At 33.3% G+C, this 18,880-nt stretch overlaps 1 protein-coding gene and 1 long non-coding RNA gene across 3 annotated transcripts in view; one reads left to right on the top strand and one right to left on the bottom strand.

Annotated features, from left to right (window-relative positions):
• LOC118185731 (uncharacterized) overlaps positions 1 to 18,880 on the top strand; it is a 228,531-nt gene that overhangs the window by 2,823 nt on the left and 206,828 nt on the right. The gene's annotated exons all lie outside the window — the stretch shown is intronic.
• LOC118197587 (somatostatin receptor type 2-like) overlaps positions 1 to 18,880 on the bottom strand; it is a 378,592-nt gene that overhangs the window by 177,619 nt on the left and 182,093 nt on the right. For both annotated transcript variants that reach the window (XM_085815400.1, XM_085815401.1), the window contains one exon: positions 8,794 to 8,830. The gene's annotated coding sequence lies outside the window, so the exon portion shown is untranslated. The remainder of the gene's footprint in view (positions 1 to 8,793; positions 8,831 to 18,880) is intronic.

Genomic DNA, 18,880 nt, shown 5'->3' with positions numbered 1-18,880 from the left:
AATCGGTAGAAGTTATGTACATGAAGAGGAAAACAAATGATAACAGTTTGAGAAAAATTGGATGATTTATTGAAGTGATAGAGCTTCACAAAGTGAAAAAGTCAGTAACGCGTTTGTCCACCTCTGGTCGTTATGCAAGCACTTATTCGGCTTGGCATGGATTGATAGAGGTTTCGGATGTCCTCCTGAGGGATATCGTGCCAAATTCTGTCCAACTGGCGCATTAGATTGTTAATATCCCGAGCTGGTTGGAGGGCCCTGCCCATAATGCTCCAAACGTACTCAATAGGAGAGCACTAAGGCAAGCAGTAGAAACATGTGCAGTGTGGGGGAGGGCATTATCTTGCTGAAATGTAAGCCCAGGGTGACGTGACATGAAGGGCAACACAACGGGCTTTAGAACTTCGTTGACGTACCGCTGTGCTGTAAGGTTGCGACAGATGACAAAAGAGTCCTAGTATGAAATGAAATGATCTTTCTGTGTGCCATTTATGAATGGTCCTTGCGGTCACTGAAGCACTAGTTGCACATAAAATCGATGATAATGATGCATCTGGGGCTGTGAGTGCCGCTCTGACGATTGCTCGGTCTTCACATTCTGTCTTTTCTCTAGGCCTACTGCTTCCTTCTTGACGCTGGGTGCGGCCATGGTTCACCTATTCCTGCCAACATCGTCTAATAGTAGCATCGCTTCTGCTCAAATGTCGATCCATTCGGCGATAAGACCAACCAGCTTCACTGACCCAACTGCACAATCTCTCTCAAATTCTGACATCTGCGCATATCTTTCGCCCACCTGTATGCGAGGCATAGCTATTGTCTACCAGAGTACACGGAATGAAATTCGTGGAGAATTTATGAACTGGAATTATAATTTCTCTTAAATATCTTGCTGGTTGCGCAGATCAGATGCGCTGTAGCGACAACCGTTCATTCATTGGCAGCCAAAATGTAAAATTTTGCATTTTCCGTTGAACCCTGTATGCATAACAATTTGTGCCCAATTTGCTTTATATCTTCTTGGTGCGCCGTGGTGCACCGTTTTTTTTTTTTTTTTTTTTTTTTTTTTTGTTTGTTTTTTGTCTAAGAGTGTAGTTGAGCAAAACCATGTTTGATTAAATGTGTAAAGGTTTTTGTTTACTTCCGCTAAGATACCAATTACATTTGTTTAGTTTGTGAATTTGTTTAGTTTATGTGTTCAGCTTTTGTTTTAACTCTGTAGAATACTTTGGCAATGCCTTTGAAAACCGCTTCCGTCGGAAGTTTTATATTATACCCTTCAGCTATAGCGTGTATTACTCTTGACAACTGATATACTGTATTACGTTTGTTTTGAAATGTGAACTGCTGTTGATCAACTAGTGAGTAATTTGAATATTGTTTAGGATAAGTCATTAAACAACTTCTGAAAGTGCAGTTAATAAACTGATTGGATTCTAGTTCTGGGAATAATTTTTCCGAGTCACAGGAAAGAAATGGTGATAACGCATTTTCAAGATGAGTGATGGTAACTGAGTTTTAGTAGTGAATTTATAATTTTGGTGATACAAAAATCCGTATAGGAGGTAAGTATTTTACTGTTTTAACACAAATTATGTCTGTTTCTTCCTAGACCCGTTGTTATACTATTTCTGATAAAGTGATAAAGGTGTTTATTTATGATATTGCAGTAACAGGTGTAAGACTGTTTGGGTCACGGACCTCATGAGTGAATTTATTGGTGGTGAATAAGCAAAGTGTGCGCTGAGTATGGTGAGAGGCTGTGAGAGAATATATCATCTAAGTATCTCTAAGCCAATTGCGTTATCTTTGTTAATTTAAAAACTAATCCATTTCTATCATGAATGGTTAAGTTTACTTAGGTTTACCGGTTATGCCACAAACGAAATTACCTTTTACATTTTGCTATTTTACATATTAAGTCTATTTTCATTATCCGAGTTTGAATTTTTTTTTAAACTTTGTTTTTTAACCAATTAATTGTGTTCAACCCTAGGATTTAGTGTTCGAGTTTTATTTTTTATCAAGTCCTTGATTAAAAAACGGGTGAGACTGAGCGGTGGCTTGTCCATTTTAAGGCTTTTTGGTGATATATGAATCGCATCATAATTATTATTGAAGTACTAGAAGGCCCAGCGGACATACGAAATGACCGCTGTTCTAGATATTATAAATTTCCCCCTTCTACTTGCTTAATTGCTTAAAGTAGAGTAAAATTAAGGAAACTACTGGCGGTACATTTCTTAAGAGCCCACCGCTAGCTCAACCAATAAAGGTGATTTAAATATGAAATGTTAATTCACATGTCAAAGATCTCTTTGTACACAACATTTGTGTAGAACTTTCCATCATTTTTAAGCTCACCTTGCAGAGGACCATCCAATATTTTTAATTTTACGTCCGTTCTTTCACGAACTCTTGAACATGCAACATAAAGTTGACCGTGTCCAAATGCAGGCTCAGGTAAAAAAATGCCAACACGCTTAAGCATTTGGCCCTGACACTTATTGATGGTCATAACAAAGGCAAGTTTTGCAGGAAATTGTCTACGTCTCAATTAAAACGGCAACCCTGTGCCGTGGCAACTTCACCCCATTGGCTAGTACAGTTACGCAGGTGACAGGTGTCGGAGGACGGGGATGCCTGGTGTTTAACAGAGGTAAACAGGCATATGTCCCGTGCTCTCCCCTATCTACCGGGAGTTTATTGATATCTTAAAAGAATTATTACATTGCCATACAGGGGCAGATGAGAGAAAAATTGGCTAATTATGTTGTATTATAGATTTTAGGTTTGCAAGATATACATAGTACAGTACATAACATACTGGTTACACACAAAAAATACATTAACATAACACATAATGACATATAAACACTATTAATAAAGGAGGTACATGCGCTTAGCAGAAGGAAGATACACATAACTACCACATTAAGCACACATTTGTGTATAGTTTAGTACTTATGCTGAGGATCAATTTTGAATATGCATTGGATATACAGAATACATAATGCCAAATACACTTAATGTAGATATGTTACTCATAATACTGAATACACTGATAATACTGCGTACGACTACTATATACAGAATAAACTTGGGATTACTATATACAGGATACATAATGCCAAGTACACTTAATGTAGATATGTTACTCACGATACTTAATACATTGATAATACTACTTACAACCGCTGCTGATACCTGACACATATTACATTGCTATGCATTTAAAAATACATGTTGCAGATACAGATCATTTACGATATGCTCGAGATTGCTATATACACGCTTTAGACTACTATATACAGAGTACCTACAGAATGCCATATACAGAATAATCTTTGGATTATTATATACAGAATACATAATGCTAAGTACACTTAGTGTTGATATGTTACTCATAATATTGGATACATTGTAAGTACTGCTTACGCACGCTGCAGATACCTGGCTAATATCACATTGCTGTGCATTTAACTATACATGTTGCAGATACAGTATATTTTCGATATGCTCGAGATTTCTATGTACACGCTTGAGACTACTATATAAACAATACATGCAGAATACCATATACAGAATAGACTTAAGATTTCTATATAAAGGAAACATAATACTAAGTACACTTATTATAAATATGTTACTTATAATACTGGATACATTAAAGAGACTGCTTACACACGCTGCAGATACCTGACTGATATTGCATTTCTATGCATTTAATATACATGTTGCAGATACAGTTCATTTACGATATACTCGAGATTGCTATATACACACTTGGGACTACTATTTACAGAATACATACAGAATACCACATACAGAATAAACTTGGGATTACTATATACAGAATACATAATGCTAAGTACACATAATGTAGATAATTGAAAATACTGCTTATTCAGGCTGCAGATGCATTACTCATATTATTTTTAAATATGCATGTTGCAGATACAGTTCATTTACGATACGCTTAAGATTACTATATACATGCTTGAGACACTAAGTGCCCGTACTGCTCGTACACTTTATTATTACTAGTTATACACAGTCTGTGGTCAGTGCACAGAGTTCATGACTTTACACGTACTGTACATAGTCAACATTTGTTCTGTACTGTAGCGCTTTTTGGAATGTTCGTCGTCATGATAACATGTACATAGTACAGTTAGACTTTGTAATGTGCGCATTAGGAGGATATATTAGGAGTTAGTTCGTATACAGTCTCTGCGTACTTACTCAGAGTTCTTGTACTGAGGGTACCACGTTGCAGTTCAAAGTTTGGTGACGTCTTGTTACAGAGATATGATTAAAATTCTGTCTGAGGATGGCAGGTTAAAAGCTTTATTTCCTTAGATGATGCAGAGGAGTACTATATTCACTTAAGGCCCTGAATTAGTGGGGCTGGCATAGGTCTTGCCCCAGAGCGGTTATCTGACTGATTATTCTGCAGATGGTATTCACTGTTCCTTTATTCTTAACGATGAATCGTTTGAAGGCTATTTGGTTGTCCGCTGGCAAGTGGAGGTGATTATCCTCCGTGAGCGGGCATTCAAAGATGTAATGGTCTGGAGTTCCGAGCGACCCACAGACGCACAAGCCTGTATCAGAGATACCGAATCGCAGTACAGTTACGCAAGCAACCAATAAACTATAGGCGACAAACAGACACTTAAGCCACATATAAATATGGGGTTAAGTAACATCATCTCCTCCGAAACGGCTGGCTCCCGGACTTAGCGAAGCCAACAGTTGGATTCCGCAGGTCGTGGCACGCCATTTTGACCATTCGCATCATCATGGGATCTTAATTAGCCGAGATATTAATTAAAAACTAATTTTTCTCTACGTTTTCCCTACATTTTCCACTTTCTTTCATGTGTTTTCCCTATCACAGGGATTTGGCTACGTGCCAAATTCTTTTTTCTCAAATATTTACGGAACAGCGCCGAGTTGAAATTCGAGACGCGTATCCTCGGATTTCAAAAAATTCTCCGAATCCATCGATACCGTTCTCATCTTCGCACGACTTTAATCGGTTGAGATATTAATTAAAAACTGCAGAAACGTTAATTTCCTCGCTCATTTTTCCGAGTGGCAACAATAAACTATCGGCGACACACACTTTAGCCGCTTATATACTATATAAAGATATTTGAGTGGAAAGACTTACTTGTATTTTTATCCTCGTTGTGAGAAAGCTAAGATAATTTTGAATTTAGAACATTAGTTGTTTAATTGTTTCAAAAGTTGCATTGATATTCAGAATAAAGTATACTGAGCTATAATCTGATAACAAGAAGTTTACGGTGTGAATTTAAAACCGACAATTACTGTTGAATGCGAAAAAAAAAATCAATACTGTTACAGCTATTAGAGAGATGTGAGTGAGTACAATTTGTGAGTACAGTTTGAACAAGCGTTTGCAGGTGATTTTGCTGTACATATTGATAGTTTTCACTCACCTTTTTGTTGCTGTGACCAGATTTCCCATTTTGATATTTTATATTAAAATTTCGTCCTAAAGTGGAGTGTATTACAAAGAGATAATTAAGTTCAGTATGATCATATACTCATTACATGGTGGCATGTAAATGTTTGCAGTAGAGATGAGCTAACTACTTCATGATGTAGTGTAGCTGTGACTCTTTCAACCGTATTAATGTTTTTTTCATTCCAATAATATTATATAGTTTTGCGCATGCATGTGTCACCGTCATGATGTGTTAAGTGATCATAACTGTAAACGTTATTACTGGAAAGGAGTAGTTAATGAGTGATGTTCTGTAGCAGATCAGAACTGAAATCTTCCATGAAGTTAGTTACGTTTACTAATCATGATAATGTATTAACAATTATCTATTATTTTTGTGAATTTATTAATCATGAACTGAACTATTAATTTTCTTATAGCATTAGCTAAGATTCTAATTTCGTCAAAAATGCTTCTTTAGATTGATGGTCTGTATGGTTTTTAGACCAGAAACATCAAAGAAATCAGTAACTCAGTAACTGGTCTTTTTTTTTTTTTTCCTTTTTTTTTTTTTTGAATGCCTCTTATGCACAGCATATGTGTTTCGGGTGGAAAAAGGACGAAAGACTTGCATGTTTTTGATTCATTTCCATTGGCGGTTGTTACCCAGGATTTTTCTTAATATAGTTGGGTTTCTTAAATAAAAATAAGATATACTATTCATAACTAATAAAGTTAAATTTTTGCAATTGAATACAATTGAAATTCGACTCAAAAAAAAGAGAAAAGATAAAATTTAGAGGAAGAATATTTTGGTGATGTTTCTGATGGTTTGTGATAAAGAATATTAGTAGAATATTACAATAATCAGAAAAAAATATATTTAATTTATTTTAGGACATTAGAAAAGCTTCATCAAAGAAAATAATTAATCATAGGTAAAATCAAGTCAGCAGATATTACTCGATAAATACTTCAAGAGGCAGTGAGTGTTCTGAAATTCCAAAATAAATTTTACATAGTACGCTTCCTTTTCATTGCTTTATTTGATGTTTAAGATGTACATTTCTCCCACTAAAATCCATTTTATTTTGGAAGTAGATAATTTTGTGAAGAAAAAAAGACCTCGAAATTTTGCAATAGGAATAGTGAAGTATAGAAAAGGCATAAAATTTATCACAATCATGGTATAAAAGGAACAACTGTTGTAAAACGTTATTAGAGAAAAAAGATAAAATAGCATTTTAAATTATTTACATTCTTATGCTATGCAACACGATTTATAATACAAAAGATAAATGGCAGAAATCAAATAATCAACTGCCAACATGCGCTATGAATATTGCTGTTAAATAACTCAGTTTGTTTATCTCTTATCATTTTGAAGGTCATAAGGTATTTCTCCCGCCTTCTTAGCACGCCTTCGGGGTTTAATGGCAGCACACTTAGCGCGTATTCGAGAGGTGCGAGGTTGGAGTCCCGACGAGTGCATTGCACATTTTTCATGTCTCCTGCTTCGAAACAAAAATATGTCTCTACAAGATAAATTGAAAATTATGTCACATCGCACGACTACACTGCGGAAACTGATATTTACACGTCATTGTAATATATGCTGAGGATCTTATGTTTACTCTAATGCCATTACATGTCAAATTGCTGAATCAGAATTATATGGTAGCTTAACGTAATGTGATACAGCATAACCGTCCAAATGCTTTCCGAAAGACTCTTCTAAACTCAATTCTATCATCTAGCATATCCTTATTATGTTCGTTAGCTAAAATACGTTCAAATAAGTATTAGCACTTTAAAATATTTTTTTTAATATTTTGATTTATGTGTTGCACTTATTACAGTTTGTTTTTAGACGTTTAAACCACATATCAAGAAGAGCTATAATAAAGCAATAATAATAGCCATATAAGCTATCATTTGCATTATTTAGAAAGTTCAATATTGTAATGGCAATAATTTAACATGAAAGTTATCTGCCTAGAAATTATTTCCATTTTAATTTTATTCATGATTAAACGGAAACTTACCCGCTTCTTTTCTTTTTCAACAAACCGGTAATTAATTTTTCAGGAAAGAAATTCTGCTTTTGAATAAAATCCGACAAGACTTAAATTAATCCAAGAGACTGCTTTAAAACAAAAGAACAGACATATAAAAAAAGGGGGAAGTTGAATTTTGCGAATAAAATAGCGCTGAGAAAACTCGTTAACTTTGCAGCTCCAACTAGCGAAATATCTATGAAGTTTAAAGAATTGGAGTTCCGTTATAACGAAGTTTGTTCTTATTTCTTATGTTTATACGCAGTTACGGTTAACGTAAAAGGAAGATTTGCATTTATTTTCACTCGCATGTTTGGCTTATTTAAACATCTATAACGACAATTACCTGAACAGATAAAAATAGAAAAATATTTTGCATTAAACTTCTCTTAGTTTCAGAAGAATAAATTCATTATGATTATTCTTTAAACGCTTTCTTGGTTTAATTTCTATGAGGTATTCTTTCATACTTCCAAGAAGTTTCCAACTCTTTGGAAGCGCACAATTTTAATTATAAATTATGGGTTTTTAAGGTTTTTACATTTATATAAAGATGTTTTCTCATGCTATATGTTCCTCTAAGTAAAGGAGCTCACAGGAAGTTTTAGCGGTTCATTTGTACCTGCAAGTAATTGCATAAATATTAAGTATATTTAAATGAGCTAAATATGTTTCTTAATGTAACTAACGTTTTACTAATTTATTAAAACTAAAACACCGCTGCTTGTAAAGTATTATGTTTATAATGAACTTAATTATAAATATAATACTTTAATTACAATTGAAGTATTATGCTTATAATTAAGTTAATAGCAAGTATTATTAATTACTTGTCAGAGTATTATGTTTAAAATAACATTTGTTACTACTATAACAAATGACCACACGCAAGAATGCATAAGTAATACATGTTAATTTTACGACATTTTCAGATATCTCTGAGGTTTCAGATACAAGAAATATATTTAATTGTTCATATTAAATATTTTGTTGTGCATACTTAATTTTTTAAATTTCCGGTGAGAACAAAGAACCCACTAAAATCTTAAAGCGAAAATAATTACTTTCCCTGATTTTGAAATATAAATACTTTTATTTACAAAGTTCAGCAAAAAAATTATCTTTGTTCTCATTATGTTTATTTTTTACTAATTATAAAAATATGACTTTCGAGGAAGGGCATAAAAATTCCTTACTAATGTATAGTCATGTTTTAATGCATTTGCATTTTATTAATTTGTTAAAATATGCACTTACTTCATATGGTCGGAGAACTTGTGTTTGGAGCACCTTTCTGCAAAAGAAATGAGAAACGTTTAGTTATTAGGCAAATAGTCTCTTTGTAACAATATAATTTAGATTTTATAGCAATAAATTGGAGCTGAACTGATATGCAAGTGAATGATTTTTAGTAAAATCAATTTTCTTTTATTTATTGCTATAAGGCATTCTGATTTTTAAATAACATATGGACGTCTACTGTTTTAGTTTCACTAATTCTATCTTTTAAATTTCTTTGCAAGTGATATGTTGCGTGTGGATTCTTCTTATTTGATGAAAAGAAGTGAATTCTTAACACCAGATATTTGCAGCTTTATAAAATATTCTCTAAATAGCTTACATTTTATCAATAAAATTTGTTTTGATGGCTTTGGTCAATCTACTATTCTATCAGAAAAATCGCTTCAAAGAATTACGCTTTCAGACATTTTAATAGTCCGAACACATCATGTGTATTAAGACTGTAAGGCTCATAATACTCACATTTACTCCTTACAAATAAATTCGCTACGTAAAGATAACATAATCTATGGATAGTATTTAATTCATTTTTTTGCGGTCTTCTGAGTATGTTACTCTCAACACGTACAGCGGAGACAGAAAGAAAACAAAGTGTTACTATACAATTCCCGAACAGATTTCGGTAGGCGAAAAGTGAAGTTAAACATTTTTCAATTCAGTCGACTATAGATTTTGATATGTCTCTGGATGTGGAGTTTAACTGGCAATAAAATGAACAAATTTTAATTAACGTATAAGCATTTACGTAGAATATTTTACATTTGATTCATGCCCAGTTTTCTTTCATTAATGCAAATACTAAAAATTATTGACAAATAATTGTTATATGAAGAAATGATAAAAGGAAATAGATATGTATTAATTTATTTCAACATTAGTGTGTTTTCACTAAAAAATTATTTATTTTAATTTTAAAAGGTTTCTTCAAAGTTCTTATGTTATACGACGGGAAACGCAATAATAGGATACAAACTTCTGTAAGATCACAACAAAACACTATGATTAGTTGTAAAAGATGTAACCAAGAGTATTGCTATATTTCCGCACTCACTGAGCAAGAAAGTCACTGAAGTCTACAAGGGTGAGTGAGTGAGAGCGTGCACCGCTATGATGGCTTCCGACCACGGACATGAACCAAACAGAATTATATACCATCAGAGCGGAAAAAACTTAAAAGTAACCAAAGTTGAATATTACATACTAATAACAGTTTCTATAGCTTCATAACTGCAGGCACCAAGCATTTTTCTGGTTATCTGCTTTAAATTCTGAACATTTCAAACATAATATTATTCACGGTTGTTTCTGCTTACGCGATGTCTTGAGATTTTCTCTACTTCACCAAGGGCTACTCTGTGTTTGAGTTTGTTAGACGACTGTATTACCCAGTCACAGTTCGCTGGTTTCTTTAAGTGCTAGGTCCTTGCATGTATACAAAATAATTGTAAATAATGGTCCGTGTCCCTTCTTTTCCTCATTCGCAGAAAGGAGTATCCCTAAGTCTGAATCTCTTGAGGTATACTAAGAATGGTCAATGGCCTGTCAAGAATTGTGTTGGACTAGCATGGTGGGTCTTTGCTTCCATGTTAACTTTGGGCAGTAAGCGATATTTCCTTCGTACTACCTCTTCCTTTGTCCATCTACTTTGCCAATTTTGTAGCAAACTTGTCAAATGTGTTCGTTTAATGTGAGACCAAGGAAATTTTATTGATCATTCTAGTAAATTCGTGCCAATTGGCTGTCTGCTTGGCCAGTAGATCAGCGGCTTCATTGTCCTGAATCTCCTATGAACGGGAAAGCATTTTAAAGTGGGTCTTTGTGAGATAGGCATTACCAGAAGCTGTTTTTGAATTCTGTGTACCAAGGGATTAGGGTATCGCTTGAGCGTGCCACATGACATCTGATCTCTTTGCGATGGAACAATACGTTGTGACTGATTAACTAATCTTGTACGCTTCCACTGTATCCCACTAATACACTGTATTCATTGATGCAAACCTAAAATTCAATACTTTGAATTTGTTCGTTAAACGAAGATATGTGCGCAATATTATTTAAACATTAAATAATGAAACTTTAAGTCAAATTTATAAAATATCACTTCATCACATTGCATTGTCATCGATAAACTGTGTATGTGAACAAAAGCTGTACTGGATAGCTTATCAAGAAGTGAGTTAGGCCCACCAGCGGCCGAGCGGTAAAGACACCGAACACTGGTAGTTCGGCCCGAGGTTCCAATCCCGCCCAACTGGCTGGCTGCATGGGCTTTTTCGTGGTTTTCCCCATGTGTAACTTATATACGAGCCAGTTTCTCTTAGAAAGTCCTTCACGAAAGCATCCCCCCTTTAGGCAGATAGCCCTCGTGTGCTTTCTCATAATTAAATAATCCAATTCAATCCAAGAAGTGGCTTAAATATCGATGACAAAATGACACCCCTAGTGAACCAGCATGAGTGAATTAGTTTATAATTCCAAGTAGCTTACCAAGATTATAAATACATGCAGCATACATCTCGTTTATTTTCCTAAAAGCATATTCTCCTATAATTTATTCTACTATTATTTAACTATTATTTATATACTTTTGTTTAAGCATTAAAGTATATAAAATCAAACCACATGTTATAATTGTATTATTGTTTAAATTTTGAATATGATTTGTTTACATTTATCAGATAACAAATGTAATGCGCAAGAAAATAATGATATACTGATTTGCCGTTCTTTACGCGCATTGTTATCATTTTCTATGCGATCGTTAAATACTTCGTATTTAAAAATTTCTATTTACATTGTTAGTGTCCTAAAATCATTAAAACGCGGTGTTACATTGTTCAAAATTCTGAAAATGTAGTATTTAACGTTTATATATTCAAATGGTAAATATTCGTTACCATAAAAATTTTTTATTGATGCCAAGAATATAAAACGCGCTAAACCACAGTCATTGTTATTGTTATTGTGACTAATCGCGCTTGTCCATCGTCAGAACATGCCCACGAAATTAATCGTGGCAAGGAGGCAAGGTTGCGCCTGTCGTTGGCAAGTGCCTTCGGTATCAAGGAAGGTGATACTATGACTTTCCTTAGTTCTGCTCCATATTTTGAAGAAACGCACCCCCGGGGAAGATGAATTGAGAATTTCTTACTACTCTCGAGAGGACTTTTGACTCGCAGCATATTTTGAGTGCCCCCATCCCGCACAGACACTATACATTTACATACACCAATGCCTTCTTCAGGGTTCGAACCCGGGCACTTCAGGGTTCGAACCCGGTACAACAGTCAGAGTCATTAACCACTGTCTCAGTTAGAGGTTGACAGTCATGGCACTCACTCAATACTAATCGATTGTATTTCTACCTAAGCCTTCATTTAGAAGAATTATTTAGATCAGCGGTCGTCAATCTTTAGAATTTAGCGGATCACTACATGTATAATTTTATACTTGGCAGATCACTAATATGAATTATTTTAAAAAAAACACCTTAAATCAGAACTTAAAAACAATATATTAATACGCAAAAAACTATATTCAACTTTGTAATACATGTTATTTCTAATTTTCATTTCCTAATATAATTTTCGAAACATTTGGTTTCAGCAGCATGCCTTTATGGAAATACAGGCTAAGCCCCTGATTATGAGTCACAATTCAAACACTATTAACATCTCACTGATACACATATTTCGTTCACACTGAAAAATTATATGAAAAGTATAAAAGTCTTTTTGTACAGAAAACTTCACATTTCCATATCAATGTAAAGGAACTTCACGAAAAATAGAAACAAACCGGCAGACGCAAAGCAATATCAATAAACTGAAAGTGTTACGCTTCGCGTTTGTCGGTTTACAATAATTAAAAATTGGCGTAACCAATTTTTAAATATTGTAAACATAATAATCATCGCTTATTCCGCAAAGGAGCCATCGAAAAACAGACTAAACAAAAACGGAATTATAAACAAGAATGCAGATGGCTCCCATAAAAATCCATCAAGTTGCCTATTGACACCGAGAAAAACTGTGTTATTAACCACTTACAATAGCATATGTTTATAATTCAAAAAGAAAAAGAATGCCATTATTGATAACAGCAGCATATCCATGGATACCAACTCTCCCTTTCAAATGTTGCTACATTCACCTGCAGATATAGCAAAAAAGTCACTAAATTCAGAAGGGATTTTGCAAAAAGTAGTAGCTAAAATTAAAAAGAAAGTATAATCCATATTCCATAATAGGTTTTGTTACTCGTCACTTTTTAAACTGAACCTTCATAAAAACATAAATAATGTCCCAATTTTTCTGAAGACCACCAGAAAGTTTTTACGGACTACCAATGGTCCGTGGACCACCGGTTGGCGACCGCTGATTTAGATTATGGGAAATTACTCGAGGGTTATTTGTCTAACGAAAGAGATGCCTTCACGAATACTTTTTAAGAATTATTCACTCTATACGAGTGGAAATTGATAAAATGTTTTGTGTAGCGGACATGTCTTCGAGTGTGTGTGTAATTATGGCAAAGCCTCGAGGGCTATCTGCCTAAGGGGATGGATGCCTTCGTGGAGGACTTTCTGAAGGAAACTGGCTTGTATACACGTTACCACATGGGGAAAACCACAAAAACGCCCATGCAGTCAGCCCGTTCGCGGGATTCGAACCTCGGACCCAGCTACCAGTGTTCAGCGACTTTACCGCTCGGCCGCTGGTGGACCGACAGGTCCTCGGGAGTTTGACTATGGTTTGTGCACTACTAGGTCTCAGCGATTCTACCGCTTGCGGCTGGTTGGCGAAACATTCCTTCAGAAAGTAGCAGCTACCATTCTTATATAATGGATATTTTATTTAAATCAAAACTAATGCTAATATTCGCCAACTCATCATTCTATTCTTGTATAATTACGTTTCATTTTATAAAAAACGATATGATTTTTTCTTTAATGTTTCTAAGGCAAAAAGCTACAGTTAAAATAATATAAGCCTTAGTAACTAAAGATTGTAATCAGATTACGGTATCACAATATGTTAAGCAGACATCACTGATTACCAGAGGAGCCTCTGCCTGTTATCATTTTCCTTCAAAGGTTTAGGGATGGTATTTTTAAGAGACTCCTTTTGGCAATTAAATTATTCTGTTTTAAAACTTGAATAATAAATACTAAGCTATTGCTTCACTTTCTAAATAAATTACTATCGTCTTCAAACTTTATGGCATGGGTCTGTGAGATTTTGAATATCTATCACAATCTTTTGAAAGAAAGATTTTTAGGAAGAGATTTTGAGGATACTTGATTACTCGGACTAGTGTATCCAGTAAAAAATGAGTAAAAAAATACGCAAAATCAATTAATATAATTTTGAAATGTCGCAAAACATTTTATTTTTTAAAAACATTTTTATAAAGCAGCTTCTTTATTTTACCATAAAAAATAACTTTTTAAATGTGGCTTGCTCAGTATTATTAAAATGTATATATCAATACAGTGCATATAAAGTTTGTCACAAATATATATATATATGTGTGTGTGTATGTATGAATGTATTGATTTCTTACTATTTGCAGCTGAAGAAATTTAATTGCGTATTAGTTTTAAATATAGTCTTTTGATGTTCAAATAATTTATATAATAGAGATAGCTTTGTTTGTTCTCTAACAAGATGGACTTTAGTTTAAGGCACATAAAGGAGATTTTTCCTCCCATTCACTTCGGGAAACATAATTTTAGAAGAAATTGTTACCTGTAATAAACACGTCATTACTTTTGTTTTATTACATAGTGCAGCAAAATTTACATAAAATAAAGCTTGAAAAATTGAATTCCATTTTACTGATATAAAAAAAAAAATTGATGGAATTTTTCATATGAATAATTATAGCAGATGCAATTTAAAGAAATCATTACGAATCAATTGTTTTGCTATGTATAGATTCTCAACGAAAAGCCTTGATTAATTTGGTTACGACAAAGCGCTCGAGAGCTGCTTGCGTACGGGAACGAATGCCTTCTTTGAGAGCTTTTTAAGAGAAACTGGCGCATATACACGTTAAACAGGGAGAACACCGAAAGCTTCCATGCAGCCAGCTAGTTCGAAGCCCTGAGGGAACTTTACTGCTAGGCTGCTGCTGGGCCTTCAACGGAAAAGGAAAGTTGTTTTCCGTGTGTCTCGAACAAAATGAAAAGCTGGATTGTCTGACATTTCAATGAAAAATATCAGACATGATATGAAGGAAGTATCTGCTAACGATTTATTATCACTATGAAAATATCTCCTAACAATTATTATGACTGTTTCTTTTAAGTTTCTCTTATTGAATTTATTAGTAGGATAGCATTTTTATTCTAAAATATAAAATATTTTCAATGTATAGTATTTTATTATTAGTCCAATGGGTTAAATTGCCCAGAAGGGCTATTAATTTCTTTTTGGCCTTTTACGTTGGTCCACTATAAACGGCGTTTCACTTTTCTTCTCGCACTATTAAAACAATGGTACCTAGAGACATCAAATTCTGAATATCGTCGTCCTCCACTCGAGTATGGGCATCTGAAAGTGAAAATTTGGAATTTGTTTTACTAGCTATTTTATATTTTGTAATTTTTTTCTTTTGTTTTTCTACTATTCAGTTTGTTGTTCATAGCGGCAACTTTGAAAAGTATACACAGTTATTTAATTTTGAAACCAAGTTGATATGCATAGATTTTGCAAGAACGGTAGAATTATGAAATTCTACTTAATGAAAGGTGTATGAAATCGACTTCAAACGCTTTTTACAAATTTTCGGAGCCTGTGTCGTTGAAGCAGCTTATCATTTAACATGCGTCGTATATTAAGGTGTATCTTGCGACTTTTTAAAAATCATCTCCATTGCTTTATCCTCCATCTTAAAAGCAATGCTGAATGCCACATGTTTTTCCTCTTCCTGTACAAAACACAAAGGAAATAAAAATATTCCACAAGAGTCACAGATAGTGTTAGGAAGTGCATATGCATGTCGTTTAAAAAAACTATGAATAAAAAGGAGATATATCGCTAACATCACAACAACTTAAATTCTGAGCTCAAAGAGTTCTATAGCGGAATCCTAAAGCAGATTTATAAGAAAAATACTAGAGCAGCGAGAAAAGCCCGCAAGAAATCTTTTTAAAATCTTAAATGCATTCTTTCCGTTTTCATTTTAAGATGCATACACTATATTGCATTGCGGAAAAAAAATCTGGTAAATAGCAATAACTTCCTCCAGAAGGATAAACACATTTCTAACCAATAACCTGAGCACATGTCTTCTGCAGACGGGATTCGGTGGGCTTACAAATCTGAAATAGGAAATATTTTTAGGATTAGAATATGCCATTCAATTTCAGAACGAATCACGTTACAGTAAGAGAAAAATTCCACTTTTTCATTTTATAACTGCATCTACATTGAAGTTAGGTTTCCAAATACTTACTCAAGATTTCTGATTTATGAAGTCAAGGTAATTTTAAAGGATTTTGCAGCAGACATTTTCTAAAGATTTTACTGATATATATTTTTATGAATAGTTTGAGAATAAGAACAGGACGAAATGGCCGATTAGATAAAAGCTTCTAGACTTAACAAACGCATATACATATAATGGTAAGCAATCTAAGTTTTAGGCATTGGTAATGTTTTGAGAGACAAATTTGATTTAGTTTCTACATTTTGCATCTTAGTCTCGTATTTAATCAAATATACTCGATGTGCATATCCCAGAACAAATTTTATTGTTCACCAAATTGCTGCATCTGCAAATTGCTGCTCGTTCGTCTTCTTAATGTACTTTCATAATAAAAAGAATATACATATAATATTAAATGACGTAAGGCAGTTTCTGCTTTCATATAGTTAGAATCGTTTCCAAATCTGAGCTGTATGCTTATTTATCGTACAGTTAAATACTATACTAAAATTGTAAATTTTCAGTAAGTGTCTGCTAGTGAATCAAGAAATTTGCACATTATTCAAAATTTATTGAAATCTAGAAGACTAAATGCTAAAAATACATTATGGAAAACTTTTGTATGCATTAACCTTTACAGATATTTGCCAATTCATCTACTGAATAGAAATTTTACGATATGCAAAATTAGACTGAAGGCGCCTGTGTTTCACTTGCTTTATCTGTATACTGGTGAATATTCTAATTTGTTGATACCTCATCCATCAGTAAATTTGAAAACGATTTCGAATTAACAATTTATGTGCATACTGGCTATAATAAGCACACAATTAACGAAATGTGCACATTTTACAGTTAATTACACAATATGTCTCATAATGCTAACTAAATTTCATGGGTTTCTTAAATTATTACTTAGAAATCCATTCCAAAAGTAGGTTATTCACTAAGTATTCATCTCTTTTTGGTTGATATAGTAAAATTATTATGCTACCGATTCTCTAACGAATCGAATAAGCGAACGGGTGAATTTCGCTATGGTATGAATTCCATAAGAATGAAAATGGGAAAATAAGAAAAAAAAAAAAAAAAAAAAAAAAAAGAAAATCCTACCTTAATGCTGTACATACATTTTGAGACTCAGCCGCATGGCTAAACGAAATTAAGTAGTAAATAAAAAATATTAAATAAGGATTAAACGAAAGTAGAGTAATGATTTTTATTGTTTAATTTTACAGTATAACTTTGTGCAAAATGAGCAGTAAAGCTAACAAAATAAATCAACTCATGAAATTAATTAGAAACTTCACTGTACAGTTACATTCCTTGTAAAATAAAAAAGTCGCTCTGAGTATTCTTAGCTAGATGAAACAACTGCAATTTAGGTAGTTTGTAAAACTGTAGCTTTTGTACTGCTACATGGGAATAGGAAATTACAATAGTTTACATTTGACAAAAAATCCACAGAAAACCCTTATAAAAACATGAATGATATCTTCCGGGACTTTTTTTCCTCTTTTAGATATCAGCTTTTAGTTAATAGATCTAAGTATCTGGGCGTCTATATTAAATTCCTTTCCATCAGGAAAAAAGCATGGTTCTTTTGTGAATCATGTGGCATTTTGCCCAATTCGGCTATATTTGTCGACACTCATTTTTTATCTAATGCTGGGAATTAGCTTTTCATAAAGAAACATTCCAACGCTATTTTTGGTAAATTGTTATATTGACTTTCCTTATTGCAACAGGTGTCTCGTTATTTTTTAAGAGGCATTCTAAAGATTCCATATTTTCTATCCGTAAACGTACGCTCTTCGAAAAAAATAAGAAGAATGTCACAAGAAATCGACCTGATATTTTAGCAATAAAGCTTCAAACAAATCATAACACCCTTCACAAGTTATGATCTCTCTTTTCTTTTTCTACATATCGTTAGCGTATTTTTGTAACTTAACATTCAAATTGTGGAAAATATTAAAAATAAAAAAATAAACTTTTTTATATACATTTAGTATAAAAGCCGTCTCACTTCTCTGCTGAACTTGAACTGTTCTTAATTTTTATATGGTTTTCTTATGAGTTTTCAACCAACACAAGATTTTTAGGTTAACTTCAAAATTTTCCTTTTTTTAAAATACATTTTTTAAATTTTAATCATAGAACAAGTACAAATTCTTATTCATTTAAACAAAGAAATATTTTTTGTGAGCTGATTTATCAAAGCGCTTTCTCCCCGCTCATTTTCTATAAACGAACTGAATCATGAGCATCAGTCTGAAATTTTTATTTTAACTTCCAAGTCTCGTATATTTTCACAAGATTCACTCACAGCATAGAATTAAATGTAAAGAAATTATTCAAAGAAACATAGTAACTGTTCCTAAATTGATAAAATAAAAAACTCAGCCAAAATATGATGTCCGCCTAAAACATCGTAGACTAAAAGGCCACGAAAAAAAAAAAAAACAACTTAAGGCGAAAACATTGTCATAACCATTGTAGGAGTATAGAAAGGAAGGAGAAAATATCGGAGTTCTAAAAACATCGTGGTATAAAACATTACTGTCGAAAATAAAGATGTTCAGAAACATAGCAGTTTTAAAACTCC

This window comes from Stegodyphus dumicola, chromosome 4, assembly GCF_044657685.1.
Source record: "Stegodyphus dumicola isolate Sdum_Otavi_A_Nest chromosome 4, ASM4465768v1".
Classification (NCBI taxonomy): Eukaryota; Metazoa; Arthropoda; class Arachnida; order Araneae; family Eresidae; genus Stegodyphus; species Stegodyphus dumicola.
This window is presented reverse-complemented; position numbering and strand designations above follow the sequence as displayed.